Raw genomic sequence first — 27,474 nt, 5'->3', positions numbered from 1 at the left:
ATTCAATTAACACAGACACTTATTAAAAACAATAAAATTAAATCTATAAATAAATAAACAACAACATATATTAAAATAATTACTTAAATAATTTCTAACAAAAAACTAAAATCCTATAAAGCAGAAAATATCAAATAAAATATATAATTAAGCAATTAAAATTGTTAATAAAAAAGTTATATATAAATAATAATTATTTTTACCCAGTTTAATAAAAACTCTGCAAATTATTTTGTAATTTTGACAGTTACAGAGTTTTGTGATTGTTGATTAAAATAATTGTATTTCTGAAAAGAGCTACAGTTCATCTGCACTGTATATTAACACCAAATTCAACGTATTGAAATAAAATGTCAAATTATACAATATAATATACTAATGTACCAAATAAAATCTCTTGGCTTCATTTAAATGTTTGCCATACTTATTATAAAACATTACTAAACATATTCTCATTAATATAATGACAAAAATGTAACAATTTTAAAAATGAATATAAAATTCTTTATAAAAATAGATGAAAAAATAGATAATGGATTAAAGAAATTCTATTAATTGCAGGGTAGAGAAATGCTGTACTTATGAAAGCATGAAAGTCACTCATAGGGAAAACTAGATCATTTCGAATGGAAATGCACCAAATCACGTTGATGTCAAATTTAAAAGAGCCAGAACAAAATCACTTTCCCAATCAGTTCTCAGGCACATAAATCCCAAATCCTCTATTATCTCATGAGCAACAAAACAAACAGGAAAATGATGAATATGCTTCAGCAATCTTTAAAAACACACCAAATAAAGCGATGTCCGTCCTTCCAACAAGCTCATTACACGAACCTCAAGCTGTCCAACACTGATCCAAGCTCCCAGTTGTAGGTGAGAAATGACAGAATTGATTATGTATTTGCAGCCACCTGTAGTTGGAGATGCGGCACCTGGCATCCGACTGCTCCCTGCTGTCCTATTGGCGGACGGTGCGTCTCCTGCCCAATAGAAGAGGCCTCCCCCCGTCTCTGGAGCCGTGCTGGGCCGCAGGGGCAGCGGGGGCTGCTTTTTACCCCAGGAGGGGCTCACTCCTGCTGGTCTGCTGGCTCGCTCGGCTTCTGTCCTGCTGACCGGGTGAAAAGGAGCCACTCGCCGGGGACCTGCTCGCCTCAGATTCCTGCACACATTCAATGGCTCGCACACCTGGAGGTGTGTATTTGTACTCTGTCTGAACTCGATTATTTGTGCGGTATGAGAAGCAATTGGCATTTTTGAGAGAGGAAATCTGAGCTTTTCAGACAATACTGTTGTGTGATGTTTAATAATGAAAGCAGCTCTACTTCTGATGACTTCATTCATGCTGTGGAGGTTTTGTTGGTACAGTGAGTCCAGTTTCTGGAGTTCTATGTATGTATATCATTCTCACTGATGTATACTTTGTTAAGATAGGACAATATAAAAATACAACTATTTGTATCATATATACGGATGTATTTAAACAAACATTCACATTTCATTTAGCACGAACATGTTAAATATGACAAAAGTTATTATATTTTACACATTTATACATTATATTTTTCTGGGTTATAGACAGTCAGTGAATTCAATTATAATGTAGTAACATTTGTGACAGTGGACCTCAAATCCAGTGTAAATTTTTGAGTTATCTTATATATATATATATATATATATATATATATATATATATATATATATATATATATATATATATATATATATATATATATATATATATATATATATATATATATATATATGTGTGTGTGTTTTATTTTTTATTTTTGCATGTATGCTTGATGTACAGTTGAAGTCAGCATTATTAGCCCTCCTTTCAATTTTCTATTCTTTTTTAAATATTTCCCAAGTGGTTAACAGAGCAAGGAAATGTTCACAGTATGCCTGATAATATTTGTTCTTCTGGAGAAAGTCTTATTTGTTTTATTTTGGCAAGAATAAAAGCAGTTTCTAATTTTTTTAATACAATTTTAAGGTCAAAATGATTAGCCCCTTAAGCTATATTTTTTCGATAGACTAAAGAACAAACCATCATTATACAATTATAATTATTATAAAAAGTGTCTTGAAAAATATCCAGTAAAATATTATTTATTGTCATTATGGCGAAGACAAAATTAATGTTATTAGGAATGAGTTATGTCGGCGCAATTGCCTAGTGGTTAGCGCACTGACAAATGGTGCAGTAGCATATCAGGTCGTCCCGAGTTTGAATCCCAGCTCGAAGACATTTCCCTACCCCTCTCTTTCCTCAACTTTGCTTCCTGTCTCAATACTGTCCTATCTAAAAAAGGCCAAAAAAACAATGAGTTTTTAAAACTATTATGTTTACAAATGTGTTGAAAAAAATCTTCTCTCCGTTAAACAGAAATTGGGGAAAAAAATAAACAAAGGGGCAATGTGTACTTTGTAAAGATAATTGAAGATTGTTAAAGATATAATTATTTAAACATCTGGAATCTGAAGATTAAAAAAAGGAAATACTAATAAAATCAGCTGTAAAGTTGTACAAATTAAACTCTTAGCAATGCATATTATAATCAAAAATTACATTTTGATATATTTATGCTATATTTATGGACATTTACAATAAATCATTAAGGAACAAAATATTTGCGAAAAAGATTATTTTGATCCATACAATCTATTTTGTGATATTGACTAAATGATACCCATGTAACATGGTTTTGTTAAATTACGGTTATAATATTTTAGACACGTTTTACACTTTCAACTAATTTCTGCTGTTAATAGATCTAACTATGTATACAGTGTAAACCATACCCATTTAATCAACCAATTTAGACTTATCAAACCCACTAATCTTATCTCTTAACTAAATCACACATCAAAAGCAAAAGTGTTTTGGGTAGCACTTACAGTTCAGTTCCACATGGACTGTACATAATTTGTACCTATTATAATAATTACAGTAGCTGGACAATGTTTTTTCTATGTTTTCCACTTTCATTTACTATGTAAATGTCTTCTGGTGAACCAAACCTTTTTTCAAAATCCCTTCTTGATTCTTGATTATTTAAATTTGTTGTATTATTAATAATATTTTTGCCTTAGAACTAAGCTTAGGTAAAAACACTGCAATTTCATAAGTGACAGTGCACACATACTGTAAAATAAAGTGCATCCATGTTGGGCAATACAATATGAGCACAATAATACTGTACTCAACTATTTTTACATTATTTTTACATTATTTTATTTTATTTTTTACATTATTGTGGTGTATTTAAAGAGTTAATCATGTTAACTATTTAAATTAATTTTATTAAAATTTAAATAAATTTTGGTAAGCATATGGGAAGTTATGAATTTTAATGTATATTATGGGTCAAAAATTAAGCATCAAATTAATTGTCTGCATAAAATTAAAAGCGATTCAATACTGTATACATAATATGAAAAAAATGAAATGTAAATTTATTAGTCAAAGCTTAAAATAAAACAACATTATTCTGGGCTACATGTACTTTTTAAAACATATAAAAGAATAATTAATTATATAAATTGTTATTATAACTGACAAAAAAAAACATATTCTAGCCAAAAACCCAATAGTTTTATATAGTGTTAAATGATTAAAGTGACAATTAATTGATATATTGAGGCTTAAATAGAAACTTTTAATATGAATTGTGTTGTGCTAAATATACCTGAAAAGATTTGTGCAAATGCTAAAATGTCTAAAAAATATATTAGTTGATTTTTTAAAGTATTAAATTATCATTAAAATGATAAACATATAACCTAATAAACTCAAAGGTACAAAAAGGTTTGCTAACATGCATGATCTGAGACTTTGTCAGACAAAAAAAGGTGTAGAACCTGCACTCTGATGGGTGGCCAGACTGACCACTGCGCACAGGTTTGGATATGACCACTCTGTATTTTCTGCTCAGCCAACCATCAAGGTGGAGGTGGCGAACACATTTGAGCACACACACTCCATGAATAAGTGCTTCCATGTGACGCCAGGCATTATCAAACAAGTAATCATTTCAGAGGGGTGGAAGGTGTGTGTGGGAAGAGAGAGAGAGACAGAAATGTGTTATAATTACAACCAGTGAAGCATAGTCTTCATATAAAATGCATTAGTTTGACTTGACACATTAATTATCTGTTTTTGCAGATGTTTTGCAGCATTGTTGTGCAAACAATTTCAGGGGGAGGAATTATGGGAAAGTGAGCTGAAAATAAAATAAGTGGGAGGTTTCTTGCAGATTTACCTTCATTCATGCAGAGAGAGCGAAGCGATGCAGCTGGAGAAAATGGAACCGAAGCGAAAGGATCATCCCAACAAGGTTATCATTACACCCTGCTCCTCGCCCTAACCCCTTCAATTTCTCTACCCACGTGGATTTCAATGCACTCTCCTTTTTTTTGGCGGTTTGTTGTAGTGGCGAGTAAGGGGGAGGTTGCAAGGCTTCCCATTGAAGCATCACAAAGTACCATAATCAGGAAGATAAAGAAATTACACATTATAGATTTCAAAAGGAGATAATGGATTATTTGTTTGTTTTTATGCTTATTTGTGCAAATCGTAGGTGCTCGATGATGCCTCGCCGTTTGAAGGATTGTTGTTTTCCATCGCTGCTTTTCTTTTAAAAGATCTTAATTGCAATGCAAGCAAACAGGGCTTTGTTTTTGTCCAATGGAGAAGTGGATGGTAGACATAACACTGTTTTTAACAACCATCTTAACAAAGGGAAACAGATTGTGCCTTTTAGCCTTCTAGACGTCCTCACGGAGGATGGAAACATGCATTTTGTCTGAATGTGAAAGCTGTTTTTAAAACAACGGCGTGAAAGAGGATCGAAAAAAAAATCACCATTGTAAGGATACATATGACTTGCAGAAATAGCTGTGAAACGAATCACTGTCTATCATTGCATTACAAAGCAAAACATGTATTTTCAATCACTCTGGCAGATTTTAAGCAAAATATTTAATCAAATAAGTTGGTCCCGTTTAATATCAAGTGGCCTTAACTAATATACTACAATTACGTTGTATACTTTGTATTAGTTACAATGTACTTATGTGTAAAACATTTCTTTTTTCATTGTACTTATGCTTGATTAAAAACCTGCATGTAATTGCAATAATTAATTTTTGACCGTCCTTTAACCCATAACACACCCCTAAATACAACCCAGGTTCATTCTGATTATGTACCCCTAGATACATTTCTGAAGAGAGTAAAATACATCCCAGGAGCTACCTTTTTTGCAGTTTTTGTTTTCGCGAATCCACCAGAGGCCACTGTGTATGCTTTTTTAGATCTCAAATTTCTCTCGCGAGTGGCATTCGCACCTGCTCTTGTCACGTAAACTTACCAGAGGCCGCTGTCGACTGACTGACTTGCTGACTGACCATCCGACTGACCTGCCCCCCTCCCGCTTCCCTAAATCCAACCAATAGGGTTTTAAAAAGCACTGATTGACCCAGCCACCCCCATCCCAAAAACCAACCGACAGCATTTTGAAAAGCAATCCAGAAAAAGAAACACCTGATTTTTTACGTTTTTCAGATTTTACCACATTCTCTGCCTGTTATTGACTTTAAATTTTGTTTAGTCTTACCTGCTTTCTGGAACTATTTTTCACCGCACTCAAACCCCATCGTCGTGGTCAACTCCGCTCTGTATCTTAAGTCTGCCAACGTATACGTGTCAAGCTATCGGCCAAACTGGTAACAACGAAAAAGCCATTGATCAGTTCATTCATTATCTTATCAGTAGTGTTAGTCGTTGTAGTAGTATCAGTATTAGTAGACATTGTAGTAGTTATAGTCGTGGTTGTGGCTGTAGTAGAAGCAGTAGTAGTTGTAATATAAGTAACTTTCAGTAGTAGTAGGTGTAGCACTTGTGATTTATTATTATTATTGTCAGTTATTTACTGTCAGTTAATTACTGTTGTCCTTTCTTTTTTTTACTTTCATTTTTACTATCATACATTAATAAGCATTGTTGTTACTCCCTACCTCTGACTGGTTTCTTTCTATATGTTTTATTTATGTCTGTGACACTTGCTTCATTTATTGACTGTTATTGTTCCTTATGTATGTACTCTGACCTGTCCACCAAGTTACCTTTACATGCATACACAAACACACACACACACACACACACACACACACACACACACACACACACACACACACACACACACACACACACACACACACACACGCACACACACGCACACTCACGCACATACCAGTACCTGACTATATTTTTGTTGTTTTTGTTTTGTTGCTTTGTATTTGTTATTTGTTATTTGTTGATGTTTTCTTGTATTTGTATAATTTTTGCATATTCTAATAAAAAAAAAGAAAAAAAAAGAAAAAGCCATTGATATGATAGTAAGTGGTCAGCTGGTAAGCCCGAAAAGGAACGGCCTCATACCGCCCCATAGTGTACGTTTTAAAGATGAAATGTAGCCATACATAGCTCTAGCTACATATTTCACGATCTCAGAGCTATGATTCAGGGCTACGTTTTCAGAATGAGCCTTGTTGTTTAAAGGTCCCATGAAATCAAAATAAAGTTTTTTAGATGTATCAGTATTGTTAGTTTTATAGGATATCTATAAGCTAGTGTGCTCTAAGACAGTGACACAATTCATGTTTAGAAGATTTAAAAATTTGTAGTTTTTCACTTCCGCCCAAATGAATTAATGAGTTTTTTCATGTCACCTCATACTTCAAATTTCTCATCATATTGTGACCAATCAAATGCTCTCCAGTATCTGACATGCCCCGCTTACTTTAAGATGCTTCACATTTGATGTGCTTGAGCTCAACCACTCTCACTGGCAGAGCGGTTATAAAGCAAAACACTATTGGCTGTTTTATAAAGAGGGGAGGAGCTACACTATGTCCCACCCTCTCTTTGTGTGTTGGTTGAGATAAAGTCAAACAACGAATAACAATGCACATTTTAAAATACGTCATTTGATCTTTAAACTTACCCATACCACCAATCCAGCCCTTACTAGCATTAGACATGTTCTGCAAACATTATGAACATATTAAGTACATTTTATTTATTTGTTATTATAGGTACAAAGTATTCAATGCAACTACATATGGGTAAAATGTGGGGCTAATATGTTTGTTAAATTCAATTCAATTCAATTCATCTTTATTTGTATGGCACATTTACAATGTATCAAAGCAGATTCACATAGAAAAGTATACTGAATTGAAACAGTGTAGTTTAGTTTTCAGTTTAAGTATATAGCTACTATATAGCTACTTTAATTGGCAATATCAATGTTAATTCCCAACCCCAATTTCAAATCGTAGAACATGATCAGTTAAAAACTTCTATACAGTGGTTTCAAGTTATATTAAACACAGCAAATTAAAATGCTCATAAACTTGTTAATTAGAAAGTGACATTTAAACAGTTCTTCAGATTGCCACTCAGACCACAATATCGACAAGTTTATTCCCAATGAAAATGCAACACACACAAACACACATGCACACACACTCATCTGATGGTCTTCTGTCTGTAATAGAATGCTAATATTGCTATTCTCTCATGCCCATTCTGAATGGCAGCCATTTTGGCTGAGGTACCAGGCAGCCAGGAATGAACAGGAAAGCTTCATGGCATTGCTTGGATTTTACATATCTGGGTAATGGAACTGTAGTCCTTTCAGAAAATTATGATATAGGATGTATTATAGGATTCTCTTAAAGAAAGGTCTTACTGTCTCATATTAATTCAATAATTTATTTTCTTTTCGGCCTTGTCCCTTTATTAATCAGGGGTCACCACAGCGGAATGAATCGCCAACTTATGCGGCATATGGTTAATGCAGCGGATGCCCTTCCAGCTGCAACCCAACAGTGGGAAACACCCACACACTCTTGCATTCACACACGCACTCATGCACCACGGCAAATTTAGCTTATTCAATTTATCTATAGGGACTGTGGGGGAAATCGGAGCATGCGAATATGGGGAGAACATGCAAACTCCACACAGAAATGCCAACTGAACCCACCAGGGCTTGAACCAACTACCTTCTTGCTGTGAGGTGATCGTACTACTCACTGCGCCACCGTGCTGCTCCCAACTGTCTCATATTACTGGCAAAATACATATATTTCAGTGATTCACATAAATGTTTTTTTATAATGAAGTTTTCATTTAAACAGGAGCATTTTTAAATGTATTTGGTTAGGTGAACACAGAATGCTGTTTTAAGCCCTGTCCACACTGTGCAATTTCAGCCACGATTTGGTCATCTGAGATAAAATACTTAAAATTGTATGTAATCCAGGGCTAAAATCTGTGATCTTTGAATGTTGGTTTGACGTGTTCACAGGCAGATGATTAATGGCAGTTGTGATCAGAATTTTCCCCTCAGATGAAGTTTTGACATTGTCAAAAGATTCCAGATACTTTCCTGCAATGTGACTTCAGCTGTGACGAGCATTAATCCAAGAACCAATAGGAGCACAGACACTGATGATGCAATCAGCACGACAACCTCAATACAGCTCTGGAAATGTCAAAACAGCTTTTCCCCCCCTGGTTTTATTATAAAGACATGCTGTGAGCAAAATTACAGCTACAGATTTTTATGTTTGCCATGAGGTATCATTTTAAAAAGCGGGTTACTGAATGTGTCGTGAATGTGTGACGTCAAACTCAGGGTAAATTTACCTTCATTGTCATTCAGTCTGACATTATGACAACTGAGATTTTTTCAATGCAATATTCGTGCAGTCTACAATCATTTAGGATTATTAAAAATCGCACAGTGTGAGCCAGGCTTTAGTTAACATAAATTTTACTTAATTTCCCTTTGCATGCTATGGCTATCATCTATGCCAGTGGTTCTCAAAGTGGGGGTCGCTGGACAATGATAGGGGGTCACTTGGTGATTTCCAAAAATCAAATTCACTTTATTAAAAGGACATTGATTTTATGGCTCCAGGTTAAACTTTCTGACACCTCTGTCGCACTCATGTACATTGGATCATTATACTGAACATGGAGGATGGTCTCCGAGTGGCGTTCTTTAAAATAAACAATGAACATACTTGGGCCTATTGGTGTGTTTATAACCACCTCAGAGTATAATTGGGGTCATGAGTCACTGTATTGTTACTTTGAGGGTCAGGCTGAAAAATTTGGGAACCCCTGATCTATTGAATTAAGTATTTTTTTTTTTTAACTAAGCTAAGCTAAATGTAACGTTGTTTGCAAAGTAATTTTCTTTTTGTCATTTGAAGTTTAAACTTAATATTACTCTCTTTAAAGTATTTTACTTTCTATTGTTTGGCAAGTCTTACTCAAACCACATAGCAGATGCCACAATGCATGATGAAAACACCAGAATCAGAAAGTTGAGTAGGCTTTACTTAATTTTACTACTTTGGTATTTCCTTAAAGAGTCATTGCAAACATAATAAACCAAAAATACACTTCTACATTCAAGGCTTAATTTCTACAAGCTTGAATCAAGCCCAGCAGGCACACAATGTCGTAAGACATAAATGTTAGGTTAGATATAGGTCATGATGTCAGGTAACCAAAATCCAATGACTAGCCAGCATCCAAGGACAATGTTATTTTGATGTCCAATAACAATGTCAAATGACATCCCATTTTTTTCTGAAAAATGACCCCTATATACATTTATAGAGAGAGCAAAATATGTCCCAGAAGCTATGTTTATTTGCAGTTTTTGTTTGTTTTGTTTTCGTGGATACGCCAGAGGCAGCTGTGTATGCTTTTTCAGATCTCAAATTTCTCTTGTGAGTACCATTTGTGCCTGCTGTTCTCATGTTAATCCACCAGAGGCCGCTGTTGATTAACTGACTGACCAGCCAACTTATTGTTTTGGAACTTTCTGGAACCATTTTTTCAGCGGACTTGAACCTCGTTGTCGCAGTCACCTCGAGCTACTGGACTAGTAACAGTGGATAAGTCGTCCACATGGAGGTAAGCGGTCAGCTGCTAGCGAGAAAAGGAACAGCACCATACTGCCTAGTAGCGTTCTTTTTAAAAACAAAATGCAGCCATACGTACCTCTGGCTACAAAATTCCTGATATCCAGAAATGTATATAGGGCTACGTTTTCAGAATGAGTCTATATTTTTAAAATTATGTTGATATTTGATTGATTTTAGGTTGTGTTGGAAAGTGACCAAAATCCAACGTCGAGTCAACATCTTAAACCAACGTCATATTGACGTCTAATACTGACATTTATTTGTCAGGTACGGCAACTAAATCCAATGTCAAATAGACATCTTCTTGGTAATGTCCACAAAACGTCAAGCTATAACAACATTAGACGCTGATATTTGGTTGATTTTAGGTTGGACTTTGGACATTGATGTTGGCCTAATGTTGGGTTTTGACTTCAACCTGAGGTACAATGTCAATGTGATGTCATGTTGACTTCCTGTGCCTGCTGAGTAGTATAGCATCAACATTTTTTAAACTAAGACTCCTATTTTCATTTTTTTTTTCCCCTCTGATACTTCACAGAATCCTTTTGAATCAGTGTATGAAGCTGTTTTCCTCACAGGCCAAACTTGACACACACCAAAATCCATACACACACACTGAACAACAGAAATGACACAATTAGCGAAGAAGAGTCAATTTCAGCGTGTAAAACTATGCTCTGCTCTCATTGGCTGGAAGTTTGGGCACGATATCAGACATGCAGCTTTATCTCGGCATCACAAGAGAGACGCTGAAAAAGAGGCCTGATCGTAATATCTGTTTTCCCTCTCCCCGCCTGCTGTGTTTCGCTAAGCTTTATCAAACAGCCGTGTGTTTGTTTGCAAATGCAGGATTTCACGGGTCATCCTTTATCAGCTCGCTCTCCCGTCACCTCCAGACTTCCCAGCATATTGTGCCATGTTTTCTCCGTTGGCTCCGAAAAAGCTGTTCAAGCTGGCCAGTACGTCCTGGCTAGTGTATGTATGTGTGTGTGTGGCTGTGTGAAGGGAGCCATCTCTTCTCCAAAACACATGGCCACCCTCCTTCGCTAAATCATGAGCTGCTTTTGAGGAGCAATGCAGAGAGCGTTCGACCGATCTGCAGCGGTTTTATTGACACATTCAGAGCGGCTAACAATGTTATCACCGCAGCACCAGACTATGGAGAAGATTCGTGCTGAGGCGTCCTGAAGGTGTTAGCAATCGGCTAATCAGTGTATTTCTGTGGTGATCCCTTCAAAGGATTGCGACGAGGTCCAAGCAGATCGTCCGGTCCTTCCGGTTTTTAAATAGGACACAAGGCTGTGGAAAACAAAAGAAGCCATATTAATGGCGGAACGCTGTCAGATAAAACATCCTCCGCTATGAGCTTCCAAGTCAGGTAAAAAAAAAGGTATGATGCTAATCCATAATGCCAGATCTGTGCGCTTTGTTCATTTGCCGAAATGCGAAAGAGAGGAAGTAGGCAGGGCGACCCAGAAGGCTGGAGTAGAATAGCACAGAGGATCATAATCAGACGCCCCTGATCCTTTAGTAGCTTTCCAAACGCTTGGACAGACTCCTTTAGCCGCTGCTTGGGGACAACTTTCAGATAAACTAGGCCGTCACAAAAGACTGAGAGGATTGGCTTTTCAGGACAGAACAGTTGCAGGGTTTTTTTTTTCCTCTGGAAGATGTAATCCATGTTTAGAATCACTTACTGCCTGGCTTTTCTTTGTTTCTTTTCTTTTGTTTTTATGTGAGAATTGCTTTGTTCTTCTGTATACAAAAAAGCTAGATAAATAATTGAAAACTAATTGAAAATATATAAATGAATAAATATTTTTCCCTAATTTTATTTGTAATGTAGTGTGATGTATACAATAAAAAATTAGCTAAAACTATACAATTCTTGAGTTTTGGATTGTTTATGTTCAATCCACTTAAATTGGTAAAAACAATTAAGTTAACTTAATTTGTTTTGGGAGAGCATGAAGGAATTGCATGGAACTCAGCATTTGTTACAATGTACGTATTGCTAAAAATGTACAAATTATTCTTTCTTAACCCATTTAAGCCTACCGGCAACTAATTGCCGAAGTTCATATTTGCCATTTTTCTTTTATAAGTAATTTTCTACATGTGATCCATGTTTAATTTCCAGATGACATGCAAGCAAACAACCAAATAAAATATTTCAAGAAAAACAAAAAGGAATTGAGAAATTTCCAAACTTCCCAATTCCAAACTTCCAATTTCCAAAAAAGAATTGAGGAATTTCCTGTTGCATGAGGCCTTTAACTTTTTCCCCTAATTCCAGGGTGCAAAATGGAGGCAAACCCTCCTAAATAAAGAAAAATATTATTTTAAGATTCTTTGATAAACAAAAAAGTAAAACAACAACAACAACAACAAATTTAAAATATACACTTTTTGAAACATTATGAGCATCTTTACTGTCTAAAGTGTGTAAGTAAAGCAAAAGTCAGTTAAAAACAAACAAACAAAAACACCTACTAATTCAAAACATTAGTACGCATTTATTGAGTCAAATATCTCCTTGGTTTGTCAAATATAAAAAAAAATTAAATATAAAAAAATTACCAAGTGATGTTTTCTAATGTATTATGTGACTGACTTGGGCGTTTCAAAAGAAGAACGGGTGTTTTCTCCTGGTGAGTTTACTGCCGTCATATTCTCTGCCGTGGCCTTTTCTCCAGCTCTGTTGCGCATCCTTCAAGTTGGGCTCCCATTGATGTTTCATCTTTGATATCCTTTACAGGGCCCCCGGGTGCCACGGGGCTTAGGGGGCCCCCTGAGGCCGACGGAGGGGCCCCCGGCGCGGAGCTGAAGGTCTTCAGGGTCCTGACAGCGTTGATGGAGGTGATTCTTGAGTGGCCTCTCGCAGCGTTCAGTGGTCGGCCGCAGCGAGCCGCGGCTTTTGAAGTGATAGATCTTAAGGATATGAAACAAAAGTAGGGTTGGATTGAACTTCATCTGCCTACAGGGGAGGGAAAGCAGTGAAGTGAGATGGGAGAGTTGTTGGGTGGAGGTGCTGGGTCACCGGTGAGCCACAAGAAAAGAGCCTTTAATCCGAGCATGTCTTGTAAGGTCAGGAAAAGTTCGCAGGATGAAAAAAGGTCAAGCCAAAGGTTGTGCTGATTTATTTAGTGCCACATAGGGCAATCGTTTCACCTGTACCCCTCTGGCAAAAAAAAAAAAGAAGTCACTTTGATTTGGCTGGGATGGAAAGGTACTGTACGTGATGAGCATGATTAATATGTAAACATAGCATTAATATATGAACCTACAGTATGTACTGGTCAGATTTATTTGAACTGATTATTTTGAGGGGATATTTACTTAATGTATTCACCATATATGTCTGGATAAATTAGTAAGGTAATACATTAGGAATTATGTGGGATTAGGAATGTAAAATAAGATCATACTTTAAATGCTAATAAACTGTTAATATCTTACAAATAATTTATTAATATCTTAGCAGTTTATATATATATATATATATATATATATATATATATATATATATATATATATATGTGTGTGTGTGTGTGTGTGTGTGTGTGTGTGTGTGTGTGTGCGCGCGCGTGTGTGTGTGTGCGCGCGCGTGTGTGTGTGTGCATGTGTTTATATAATAAAAATCAAAACACACGGAAATACAGAACCGTAAGCCAATAGAAATGTACTGCAAGCAACACAGACCACAAAGGAAATGTGTCAGGAACGCCAAAAATGAACAAACCCCACTGTTTCCTCTTTAGAGTCAGTATTAGGATTTATACAAATAGCAAGGAAACAAGCAGGATGTTAAAAATAAATTAAAAAACTCACTACTTGAATTTCTGACAACACTGTTCATTAATCAACAAATTTCTATTGTTGTCTCTGCTATTTGCAGTGCGTTTCTGTATTGGCAAATGTTGCAAGAATTAACACACACTGTCAAATTGATATAAATGTTTTCTCAATTTGTTAGTTTTTTTCTATATGCATGGGTTTTTGTAACGTACAGTGTGTTTCTATATTTCAACCTAGGGTCATTCTGATTACTTTCGGCTATATACATTTCTGAAGAGAGCAAAATATGTCCTAGGGGCTACGTTTTTATGCAATTTTTGTTTGTTTTCGTCAATTCACCAGAGGCCGCTGTGTATGCTTTTTGGGATCTCAAATTTCTCTTGCAAGTGCTATTCACGTCTACTGTTCTCACGTAAACACACCAGAGGCCGCTGTTGACTGACTCACTGACAGACTGACTGACTGACCCACCCACCTCCTTCCCTAAACCCAACCAATAGTGTTTTCAAAAGCACCGATTGATCTGAATTGAAAGAAATTGTTTTTTAAAAAATAATCCGGAAAAAAGAAAAGCCATAGTTTGGTTTTTACCACATTTTCAGATTTAACCACATTCTCACCATGTTATTTTCTTGTTTGTTTTTTTTTTTAGCTTTTGCTTTTGTCTCACCTGCTTTCTAAAAACGTTCTTTGCCAGACTTGAACCCTGTTGTCACAATCAACGTGGTCAAGTCCACCGATGTACATGTCAAGCTACCAGACAAACTGGTAACAGCGGGAAAGCCGTCCGCACAGACGTAAGCTGTCAGAATTTAAGCGCAAAAATAAAGATAAAATGCAGCCATACTGTATGTTCCTCTGGCTACATAATTTGTGATCTCCAGAAATGTACACAAGGCTATGTTTTCAGAATGAGTCTTTGTTGCATTATTTGCACATGAAAGAATTAGCATTTGTGTGTCTTGTCAAATTTAAGTATTCTCAATTCATTTTGGTCCGCCATATAAAACAAGAAAAACTAAAACTGTTTTTATGGACTGAAAATTTGGCTATGGCAGGTAAAAAATGTGAACAACTGGCCTCACTGGGCCAGGATAAAAATTCTTAGTACTGAGCCATGTAAAAATACTGTAAGCAAGCATGCATGTGATAAAATACACATTGTTACAACATCGTTTTATTTATTTTGTTATATTAGTTAAATAATTCATATTTATACAGTACATCATTTTATTTATTGATTAGATCCAGTTATAGACATCGTGACAGTATATGTGGTAATAAATAAACCAACAAACAAACAAACAAACAAACAGTGTTCTAAAGTCTTAGGTAAAACTTGTAAAGCTTGTTAGGAGCAAAATGATACTGTAAATTGTTTTCATAAGAGACCAAAATCCTATATTTTTGGCTAAAACCTATAGCTGTTAAATTAAGCAGTGAATGCATGCCCTGGCAAAATTAACACCATTATGTTTAATCCACGATAAATAGTATTTCATTCTTATAATTTATCTTATTTAAAATCTTCAGCTGTCACACAGACTAAGCATAACTTAATCTTGAAGCTGTAATACTAGCACAAACCTGACACATGAGCACGGATGAGTGAGCACCGAAAACACTAATTAAAAAGCAGGTGGATCAGCCCTGTGGACTGACTATTAACCCTTCAGTCAGGAAGCACAGCCCACAGCCCTGCCACCCACAAACCCCCATCTGTCTCTGAGGAGACGCTCCAGTACCACTTTACCCACTCCAAACAGTGAGAAATCTGTCAGTAGTATAATCTACAATATGTATATATAAAAACATCTCAATGTGTAGAAGAACTCTGTTTGTACTGTAACTATTGTAATTAGCCACTTTTGATTTAACCCGAGAAGTCATGGCTATTTGCCAAAATCCTTCTGATGTTAGCAATGGTGTTTTGCAATCAACTCATCCTTGCAATGCTTTTGGGAAACCAAGTCCAGATCAGCTCAGATTTGTGAGCTGGATCAGCTGGTTTCCAGAGAAGAACTGATTTAAAGAAAATATTTGTTCATAGAACAGGTTAAGCTTACAGTAAATAGATCCTTAAACAGTATACTTGCTGGCAAGACTACACACACATGTATGCTATAATATATCAATATTAAATATAAAATGATTTAATTAGGTTAATTTTTGGTTTAATTATAACCTACATAGTATAAAAGCGCATGCAAAAATAACATATTGTAACTAAAACTAATATATAAAACTATAATTTAATAAATGTTCTCTAAAAGTGCTATAGACAATTTCACTGTTATTTTTGCCCTCTCATTAAAACATTAAGTATAATAATAATAATTCATATTATTTATATTGTGGTTAACTAATTGGGAAACACAGATGATCACAATTAATTCAAATTCAAGGAGGGAATTTGTTTGGAAAATGTAATTAGATTCTTTATGATACCTAAAATAAAATACTTTCAAACTAGAGATCAAAAAAATAGCGAATGCTGGAGAAAATGTGGAAATGTATTGGCTGACCATTTCCACATACAGTTGAAGTCTGAATTATTAGCCCCCTGAACTATTAGCCTGCTTGTTTATTTTCTCCCCAATTTCTGTTTAACGGAGAGAGATTGTTTCAACAGATTTCTAAACATAATAGTTTTAATAACTAATCTCTAATAACGAATTTATTTAATGTATGCCATGATGACAGTAAATCATATTTTACTGGATATTTTTCAAGACACTTCTATACAGCTTAAAGTGACATTTGTAGGTTTAACTATATAGGTTAACTTGGCAGGTTAGGGTAAACAGGCAAGTTATAGTATAATCATGGTTTGTTCTTTAGATTATTGAAAAAAGTATTCATTAAAGGGGCTAATGATTTTGACCTTAAAATGTTTTTAAAAAAATAAAAATTATTCTAGCCGAAATAAAACAAATAATACTTTCTCCAGCAAAAAATATTGTCAGACGTACTGTGAAAATTGTCTTGCTTTGTTAAATATAATACAGGAAATATATATATATATATATATATATATATATATATATATATATATATATATATATATATATATATATATATATATATATATATCAAAGGTAGGGGTAAAGAAATGGCTTAAGAAAGATCCTCCATCTGTATGTGAATGACATGATATTGTAAAAGAGGTGTATGATATGGAGGTACTGACACTTTCCAACAAGTCTATAAAATTTCTGCATACTGGGGTAAATGGCTGAAAAGAAATGTAATGTTTGAATTTTTTGTGGTGCTTTCATTTATGTATTTACAGCCTGTTGATTTTTGATATGTAACCCTTAACATAATGTTAGCTACATTTTATCAACCATAAATATGAATGTGAATAAGATGGTATTTGGTGATCTTTGACACTTGTATTTTATGTCTTTTTTGAAAATGTTTATTTATTTATTTATTTATTTTTAATTATGGTGGCTTGAGAAAGCCAATATATTGTTAAACTATAGATAACCTTCTTCTGAGACTAATTTCTACTCATAGACCATTTATACTACAACCACCAAACTTACTCCAAACTGGTCTGACTCGGTTTGCTATATATTTTTCAACTGATCCGGAAAATTTTGAAAAGTCCCATAGACTTAACATTGGACCAAACTTTGTGACTTCATACCTTAGTGCCAGACTGTCATACAGACTTAAAGTTGGGCTCATTTAACTCAGACTACCAATCTGCCAATCACTGATGACCTTTCAACTTACTAGTCATGCCCTAGCAACCACCTAGCAAGCATCTTTAATTAACAGGCTACACAAGAATAAAAATAACAAAAACGGTTCAATTCTCTAGATATTGTATTCAAATTTTATCGTGGAATGCTTTCTCAATCCCTTTTCATAAATGAAAATCTCAGTTTTGCAGGGCTAATGAGTCCAAAGAGAGAAAAATCCACAAAAGATTCTGTCCTCAGCAAACGAAAAAAGGTAAAATGTGCAGACTGCACATGCGTCCGAAACCACATACTTCCAAACTATAGAGTACACTAAGTAGTACGAGTAGTACGTTAAAATTCAAATACAGTACCTACTGAGTAGTAGGCGGTTTCGGACGCAGCCTACAACTCCATGCGCTTTCATTTCTTCAGAAGTCCAGTTGTGCATAGTCCATGTGCCCTCTATCTTCCCCTCATGGTAAGTATGATATGTAAGTATGTGTATATATAGAAAAACGGAAACAGTTAAGACAGAAAAAATAATAAAGATACACTCACCTCACCTCATCACTTCAAAATAGAGTGGAGGAACTATGAAGCCACCTTGTAGGCTAATCGCCTGCTAGCATAAAACCGGTTCCCTCGATAAAATCCCTATAGGATTTTCCTATAGGCTTTTCGAAGATTGCAAATAATAAGCTCTGTGTTCAAACACTGTTCATTAAACTTACACATTTTGTTCAGCCGGATAATCCTCACAAATCGCATACGTATGCACTATTCTATGGCCTTTTGTAGTATAAATAGTGTAAGTAGTGTGTTCACACTGAAAACTCTAAAAATAATAAGTGTACTTTAAATAGCGGATGATGCACTTATTTGACCGGTATGAAGTGTATAATGTTGGACACTTCACGCACTCAACGACTGCAGTTTTGCTCATGTAGCGGAAGGCATGGAGCTATCGGACGCACATGTTGGATAACTTTATTTATTTTGGATAGTGAAAGCAAAATTCTCCTACTAGAGAGATTATAGCGCCTCCCGATGGTGAATGCGGCTATACTCATAGTAGGTATTATTTGTTATTTTTGTCATTTATTTCACTGATTTGGCAACCGTCAAACGTCATCAGGGGAACAGGTTGAATTTCCGCTTAGTAAAAATAACATTAGTGTTCCATTTGCGATGACACTACATACATATACTCTGCTGTTGAGGACATAAGTGCATAAGTACATAGTGCATAAGTGCATAGTGTATAGTGTCCCATTTGGGACGCAGCTTTTCACTCTTTGGCAAACATGGCCATTGTGAACTATCACTGTATGCAAAATAGCCATGTGAAGATTTGTCAAAAAAATCTCTTTATTTTGCTCCATGAAAAACACATTCAGATTTGAAACAACATGAGGCCGAGTAAATAAAAACAAAATCAAAATGTTTTGGCTGAACTCTCCCTCTTGAAGAACAAATAGCCGAACGCCTTTGTAATTGAAACGAATGCGGCCACTGCTGTCATGGCACCTCCTCCGCCATTCTGTTCGCAGGAGCAGGAGAACGACGGATAAAAGAGTGGCAGTGTTTTTCCCCTCTGTGAGCTTTTTGTTAAGGCGAGTGCCTGAGGCCCTGACAGACACAGAGAGGGACAGAACGGGTCTCTGCCAAACCCTCTTCCTCCTCTGCTGGTGGGCCCTCACCGGCATGACCTTGGTGGGCCTAACTGGAGGAAAGCGATGGCAAAGATGGCCGTCGGCTCCTCTTCTGCCTGGTTTCGGTCCTTAGGCCTGCGGCGGGACTTCTGCTGGCTTTCTGCGGGACTCCTTCAGTCCACTCACCCAGGGCTTTGATGCATATGTTCTGAAGGTGGCCGCCGCCGCGACTCAGGCATGGTGGCAGATGGCAGAGCTTCAGGCCTCCGCTGGTCAGACTGGTGTTCATTTCCCAACTTTTTTCTGCCTGAGTGTTTCGGAGGAAGACGCAGCAGTGCAGAAGAGCTTCTTCTGCTGTGAGTGAGCGAGAGAGTGAAAAAGAGAGTGGGACCAAAATAGTGGGTATAATAAATTTATAGAGATAATGAAAATAACTTTAGAAGAAGTTGTAGGTAAAGCTTCAAAATTGTAACTGTTTACAAAAACTTCAACAATACTTATGTAAAATAATATATTTGTAAGCTGTCAATGAATTATTTCTTACATTCGAAAGCTGAAAATATAAGGATAACATACATTACTAAAAGCATTACTTAATTTTAAAATGCTCTTACATCTGATCAAGTCGTCAAGCTTTATTGTCATTCTGCTAATCGTGGACATAGAGATTAACGAAATGTCATGTCTTGCAGGACAATGGTGCTACATAAATTAATCATGAATACAAACCCAACACTAGACATGAGAGCAATTAAAAAAAACCTTGCAAAATTAACATATACTATAAGATACTCAACTATACACATAAGACATAAGTTATATAGTACAGACATCACTCAACTATACACATACACATAAGACTATACAAGTCATAAACACAGGATTGTAACCATGTAAACCAGTAAGATAATTAATAAATGATAAAATTATTAAATGAATGACATACACATGAAGATTATTCATTCATTCGTTTTCTTTTAGGCTTAGTCCCTTTATTAATCCGGGGTTGCCACAGTGGAATGAACCACCAACTTATCCAGCACGTTTTTACACAACCCATCTCTGGGAAAGCATGCACATGAACTAATTTTAATTGAATGGCATATACAAACAGTTATTTTAATATGATGACTTTAACTACTTAGCAGCTGAAATCCCCTTTTAGTTAGTTTGATATAAGCATATTACTTTTTTATTTTATTAAAAAATAAAATAAAAGTGTTACCCTGAAAGAATTTAGGGTCACAGACATTTAGTGAAACAGGACAGAAACAGTTGCATTAATAAATAAATTCTCTTGACGAGTGATTTTCGATAATCAGAGGAAACAAAAGTACACTGCATCAAATTAAGTTTAATAATGAAATTACTTCAAGAGGAGCACATGCTCGTGATTGACACAGCTATACAGTATATATCCTCATTTCCTTTCCACAACTATATCTTCGTCTGGTTGAACCAGTTTTTTACAGAGTATTATTAAATTTGGTAGTTAATTTACAAAGTATTATTATCTGGCAAAGTGTGAATTTATTGTGTCTTATTATGTTTAGTGTGACAAATAAGTACTATAAAAAAATAAATCATCATTTTTTTGAATCTCATGTCATTGCATGTTTACATGGTTAACATATTTACATGGATAAATATGGATGACAATGAATGACTTTTTTTGTAGATTGCTGTTGATATACAGTTTCTAATTCGTTAACAGAAATTGAACAATGAGCCATCCACAATCTTTGGTATTGTGCTGCATTCTTCCTGTCAGAATGCAACACTTCTTGGAGGACATGCTTTACCTTGGAAGCAGATAAGAACATTATACTAGATAAAACCCTATAAAAGACGATGAGACTGAGAAGGATTTTAGACTGATTGCTTTTCTTATACTTATCTGATAACAGTACTGCTTGGTACAGTACTGGTGTCCTGGCCAAAGTCCCTCTATCGGCCCTTACGATCATGGCCTCCCAATCATCCCCTTCCACCGAATTGGCTCGATCACTGTCTCTCCACTCCACCTATAGCTGGTGTGTGGTGAGCGCACTGGCGCCGTTGTCCTGTGGCTGCCGTCGCATCATCCAAGTGGATGCTGCACACTGGTGGTAGTGTGGAGAGACCCCCCTCATGATTGTGAAGCGCTTTGGGTGTATGGCCATACACAATAAATGCGCTATATCAGTGGTTCTCAAACTGTGGTACGCGTACCACTAGTGGTACGCGGGCTTCTTCCTAGTGGTACGCGGAGAAATCGCTGAATAATGAAAGAAACAATTAACACTTTTAATCCTTTAATGCGTAATATAACATCGATGTGATCAGCATTGGCTGTTTTGTGAAGCGTACGATCACAACGCTGTGCTTAGAGTGTTTATTTTAGTGCATTGTGTCATAAGCTGCTGAAAATCAGTTTCCGAAGTTTAAGAATTGATTCTGAAGCGTGATTTAACTGACATGAAAAGTGGCCAATCACAGTCGACCTTGTCTAGTTTCGTGAAACGTAAGGGCGGGACAAGGCTTTCTGTGTTGCAGACAGAAAAAAACAACTTAAAAACAAATGTTTTGTTGGAATAATGCTTCTCGGATGTTTTCACTATAGAGATGTCTAGCAGAGTAATTAAACCGCGGACATATTTCCTGCCTATTTGATGATCTTCATACACGTTTCGCTCTCCGACAGCCAGTCGACTCGCCTCTTGACCTGTCACTCCTCTAAATACATTCTGAATGGCGGCGCGGGAATGAAGGTATTGCGCAATTACTCATTTCTGCAAATGTGCCGAGTGCTTTTTTTAACACGAGAGCGCATTCATGTACGCAAATCGCTAAAACAGATATGCGATCTCTTAAATAGGCTTTTTTTCAAATTAACTGCAAGTGCTCTCATGATCGCCCGTGTGCTCAGATAGAATACAATCGCGATCTTTCCACTATTAAAGTAGACATTATTTATCTTTGCTCCTTAACTAAATTTAGTCAAAAGTATTCAAAGTTATCAAATATTTAGAAATAGATTGATACATGATCGATGACAATGCTAATGGTCTTCTTATTTGGCTGTGTTGTGAAGTGAAACTTACTTTTAGCAAAGGTGGAAAAAATTTTATTTCTTTACGACAAAATAATTATGCTGGAAATGTTTCTGGATGAGGTATTTGTGTGATTTATACTTTTAACTGTATTCTGATCTGTCCTAAAGCATTACAGGTCAAAATCCATTGTTAGCCTACTTATTGTTTATTTATCACATTTTACAATAAGGCTCTTAAAGCACTGCTTTGATAAGTGTAGTGTTGTCATGTTTCAAATACCTCAAGTAAAATTAAGGCATGTGTTTTATTTTTTTACTGAAAGTGTACTTGTATTTTTTACGTTTCTATTTTAGATTAAGATCAAGTGTAAAATAAAATCTACATGTGATGGACAGCTATTTAAGAAACAAATTTGCCATATTGTAAAGAAAATTGTGTAAAATATGTAAATAAAAGGCTAAATTTAAATCTTTTTACCATATACTTTAATTTAACCTTTCAAAGCTTAAAAATATATATTTTTAAAAATGGGCAAAAAGTGTCTCTATGGCCTTAAAGATTATTTGGTAGTTTTTACCAGTGCTATTGAAAAAGATTAATTGTCATGAAAGGAAAAAATGACTATAATTCCTTTGTTAGTGCAAATTATACATGTAGCTTTGGGATTTAAGCAATCAAACCATTAAATCAGGTTTACACTTAAAAAAAAAGTGATTTCATAATGAAAATCAGATTTTTTTTTTAAAAGTAACCAACTAGTACTTTTTAAAAGAGTAATTTGTACTTTTACCTAATTTTAGTATTATTTACAAATTTTTTTGTTATTTTAGCAGTGTAATAGTATTTTTACTTGAGTACAAAAAAGATTTCACAAGCACTTAGTGCAGGTTTATTATATTATTAATATATGATTAATAAATATTATTATTAATGGTTTTTGTTTGTATCTATTCCTATGCAATGTTTTATGGGTTGCTGAGAATACATTTCAGGTCTTCAATACATAGCATGTCAGTCTTGAAAATAAAAAATAGGTGCTGGAATTGATTTTCATTAGGCTGTGCCTGTATGAACCCTGTCATGTACATTTAACATTTATTTCAAGATTTGTCTGAAAGTGTATAAATATGACATATAGCCTATATTTATAAGGTCCAAGCAGCATTTCCAGCTTTTGATGAATAGGCTACTATGAATACTTTAGATTTAAGTACAGCAGTTTTCTTTTTACTTTTTAAGAACAGCGCCATTTTTTTATGAACTTTTAAAAGCACATTTTAACAAAAACTTTTTTTTATCTGCAAGCACAGTTAATGTTCAGACTATTTCAAATGTTTAAAGTGACTGACAATAATACATATTCTTAATAATAGGAATTAATCTGCATCGTTTTAAACTGTGCACACCTGTAGCTGCTTAATTAGGCTTACGACGCTATTTTTTAATACTGGTTAAAAATAGCGCCGTAAGGTGGTACTTGGAGAGACGATTTTTTTCTAAGGTGGTACTTGGTGAAAAAAGTTTGAGAACCACTGCGCTATATAAATACACATTACATTACATTACATTACATTACATTAGATTACATTGCTTGTTTAAGGTACCAATGCAGTATTTTCTTTTTCTATTGCATTATTGGTGTGTTGCTGTCTATTTTTATAAAAAAAAAGAAAATAATTCTCCCTCCATACCTAGACTTAAAGTTGCAGTAGATAACAGTGCCTACATCTTACAATTATTGTTAATGAATACAACCCGGACTCATTCTGAAAACGTTCTAATATAAACATTTCTGGAGAGCGCCAAATACGTCCCAGGAAGTGCGTTTTTGTTTTCGCGAATCCACCAGAGGTTAATGTGTACACTTTTTCAGATCTCAAATTTCTCTAACAAGTGCCATTTGTGCCTGCTGTTCCTGTGTAAACCCACCAGAGGCCACTGTCGACTGACTGACTGTATGACTGACCAATCGACTGACCCACCCTTCTCCTTCCCTACACCCAACCAATAGTGTTTTAAAAAGCACCGATTGAACCCCACCATTGTGGTCAACTCCTCTCTGCATCTCAAGTCCTCCAACGAACAAGGTGAGCTCATAGCAGCAGGAAAATGGTCCACACAGAGATAAGGAGTCAGCTGGTAAGCGTGAAAAGGAAAGGCATCATACCGCCCCATCATTGTTTTTTTTAAGATGAAATACAACTATATGTACTTCTGGCTACATAATTCGCTATCTCCAGAAATGTATATAGGGCTACATTTCAGAATGAGCATATATTGAATAAATTAATCAATTAATAATGAACATTTCTGCCTTTAATCAAGTTCTGCTGCTACCCCTGTATAAAAGCAACACTGCAAACCCATTATTAATTGCATGTTTTTGTCTTGCTTTCCAGTTTCCAGATTTTCCCCTCTTAGGTAAAAGGGATAATAAGGTGATAAAAAAAAAAATAATAAGGAAAATGGATAAACACTTTTACATTTGTTTGATTATTAATATTTTTTGTAGTGGTTTTAGTTGCTTTTACAAGATGTAGTCATAGCCTGCCAAAACTCACTCACAGAATCACACCAGGATGGTTTAAATTATTTTAAGCTGGTCTACCGCTAAACCTTTCCACCAAATCTAAGCTTTTATTTTCAACTTAATTTTTATCAATGACCTGTTTTTATTGCCCTTACCCAAACAGTTAAGCGAGTAAATCTTTGAAATTGGCTTGATGGGTTTGAATTATATTCCCTGATGTTGTGAAAGTGACTTACGGAGTCAAGCGCTTTTGGGAAACGGGGCCCAAAATAAGTTTTTGACAGAGTGTAATTTAATGCGTGCAAGGTGAGGTTGAGATGAGGGAGGAAAGTGAGGGATAAACGGAGAGTGAGCTAGAGAGATGAGCTCTGCGTGTCCTTGAGACAGATCTCCTCCTCATCCCATAGGAACCTGCCATCTCCTTGCCCATCCTCTGGAAACACACATACACACACACACACATTCACGAACACACTCTTCCAGACAATTACCGTCCTTCCTCAAGATGCTCGCAGGTATAGGCCAGCTGCCACATCTCACAAATCGAGCGTGCTGTTCAATGCCTTGGCAGAGGGCGACAGGGGACGGGTGCTCATCTTTTTTCTACATCGCTTCATCCGTTTTTCCTTAAAGTTGCATGGCGGAGGACAAAATGGACAGATGGGGAGGCCTCACTGTCCTGATGTTTGGGTTCTAATTATATTAGCCCGGGCCCTGCATGGATCCACGATGAATGTTTACTCAGCCACCAATTTATAATCATTTAGCCAACACCTGTTTAGAAGAGTCAAAAAAAGAGAGACAGAGCAGGTCAGGGGCCAGATGCGGAGAAAGTCGCATATGCTGTAAGCAGGCTGACGGACTGGGGGAAAGACTGGAGCTGGACAAGGATGGAGACTGTTGGTCAGGTTTTCAAGAAGACCGAAGGAACGACTTAATTGTACTTGGTCAAAAAATGAAGATGCAATCTTAAACAAGAAAATATTGAATGACTTCAGTAGTTATTTCTCAAAAGTTTATTCAATATTTTGTAAGCAACTGCCATTCGTAAATTAATTGACTGCCTTAAACAAGTTTACATGTTTAATTCCTCTACATCTGTTAACTTTAGAACTGTAGATCCCAAACAGTTGACGCGGTGGCGCAGTGGGTAGCACAATCGCCTCACAGCATAAGGGTCACTGGTTTGAGCCTCGGCTGGGTCAATTGGCATTTCTGTGTGGAGTTTGCATGTTCTCCCTGTGTTTGTGTGGATTTCCTCAGGGTGCTCCAGTTTTCCCCCACAGGTCTAAAGATGTGCTGTATGTTCGTTGGGTAAGCTAAATTAGCTGCAGTGTGTGTGTGTAAATGAGTGTGTATGGGTAATTCCCAGCGATGGAATGGAGCTGGAAGGGCATCCGCTGCGTAAAACATATGCTGGATAAATTGGCGATTCATTCTACTGTGGCGACCTGATTAATAAAGGGACTAAGCCGAAAATAAAATGAATGAATAATACCACTACTACTAATAATAATTAATTAATTCATTTATTTTCTTGCCGGCTTAGTCCCTTTATTAGTCTGGGGTCGCCACAGCAGAATGAACCACCAACTTATCCAGCAAGTTTTTACGCAGCGGATGCCCTTCCAGCCACAACCCATCTCTGGGAAATATCCACACACACACACACTACAGACAATTTAGCCTATACAATTCACCTGTACCGCATGTCTTTGGACTGTGGGGGAAACCAGAGCACCCGGAGGAAACCCACGCGAAGGCAGGGAGAACATACAAACTCCACACAGAAACGCCAACTGAGCCGAGGTTCGAACCAGTGACCCAGCAACCTTCTTGCTGTAAGGCGACAGCACTACCTACTGCGCCACTTCCTCGCTAATAATAGCTACTAATAATAATAGTACGTATTAATAATTTTAACTTGTGAAGTCATTGTTATAGCCATATCTTATTGATTGAACACCAAAAAAAGAAATGAAACCTGAAACAGTGCAAAGACCGCTACTTATATACACATATGATTATTGACTGACCTGACTAATCGGGCTCCTCCTGAACTTCTGTTAGCATAAAAAAACTTCATAAAAAATGTATGATAAGATGAAACAGTGATCATAAACTATTTAAATGAGATACAAAAGTACTAAAAATGCTGTATAATGTATACAAGTGATTACATAAATGATTAAACAAGTCATCTATATACTACACTTGTGAAGGAAGTTCTGTTCAGCTTGGCTGTCAGTGAGTCTGCAGATCAGACTCTTCTGAATTTATTTCCTTTCGAAACTTCCATTACCAGCGCCTCAGGGAAGAATGTAGAGTTATCATGTTGAGTTATTGACAAATTTTGTCACTGCTGCGAAATCTCACATGGTGTTAACCTCCTTTCTCACTTTCGTCCATCCTCTCTCCCTCTCTTCACATATTAGCCCATCTTTCACAACTTCCTGTGCTCTCTTTTTGCTCTCACTCACTCCCTCTCAAAGGTCAGGGCTCTGAGTGGGTCTGTTTGAAGCATGGCCTTCTGCAGAGCACAGGAGGGGTGATCTCCACAGGGAAAAGGGACACTCCTGAACCCCCGGCTGTTGGCCCCAATGACTTTGGAAGACTCGTATAGGGCCATTTATTTACCTCCTTGACCTCATCCTAGAATTTGGGTGTCCAGTTTGAGCAACACAAGATCTCAGCAAGAAATGGCAGAATGTACCAACTGTACCTGAACTAAAATGTATTAT

The 27,474-nt window shown here is 36.1% G+C and overlaps 2 long non-coding RNA genes across 2 annotated transcripts; one reads left to right on the top strand and one right to left on the bottom strand.

Annotated features, from left to right (window-relative positions):
• The first annotated feature begins 10,968 nt into the window (after positions 1-10,968).
• Positions 10,969-13,488, top strand: LOC147833120 (uncharacterized). Its single transcript, XR_015513596.1, has 2 exons — positions 10,969-11,413; positions 12,782-13,488. It is a non-coding gene; the product is annotated as an uncharacterized LOC147833120 (long non-coding RNA).
• Positions 13,489-19,789: 6,301 nt separating this feature from the next.
• On the bottom strand, positions 19,790-26,444 carry LOC141378617 (uncharacterized). Its single transcript, XR_015513598.1, has 3 exons — positions 24,050-26,444; positions 23,790-23,995; positions 19,790-21,077 (listed from the first exon to the last, which is right to left on the bottom strand). It is a non-coding gene; the product is annotated as an uncharacterized LOC141378617 (long non-coding RNA).
• Positions 26,445-27,474: the final 1,030 nt, after the last annotated feature.

This window comes from Danio rerio, chromosome 17, assembly GCF_052040795.2.
Source record: "Danio rerio strain M-AB ecotype USA chromosome 17, GRCz13ab, whole genome shotgun sequence".
Classification (NCBI taxonomy): domain Eukaryota; kingdom Metazoa; phylum Chordata; class Actinopteri; order Cypriniformes; family Danionidae; genus Danio; species Danio rerio.
This window is presented reverse-complemented; position numbering and strand designations above follow the sequence as displayed.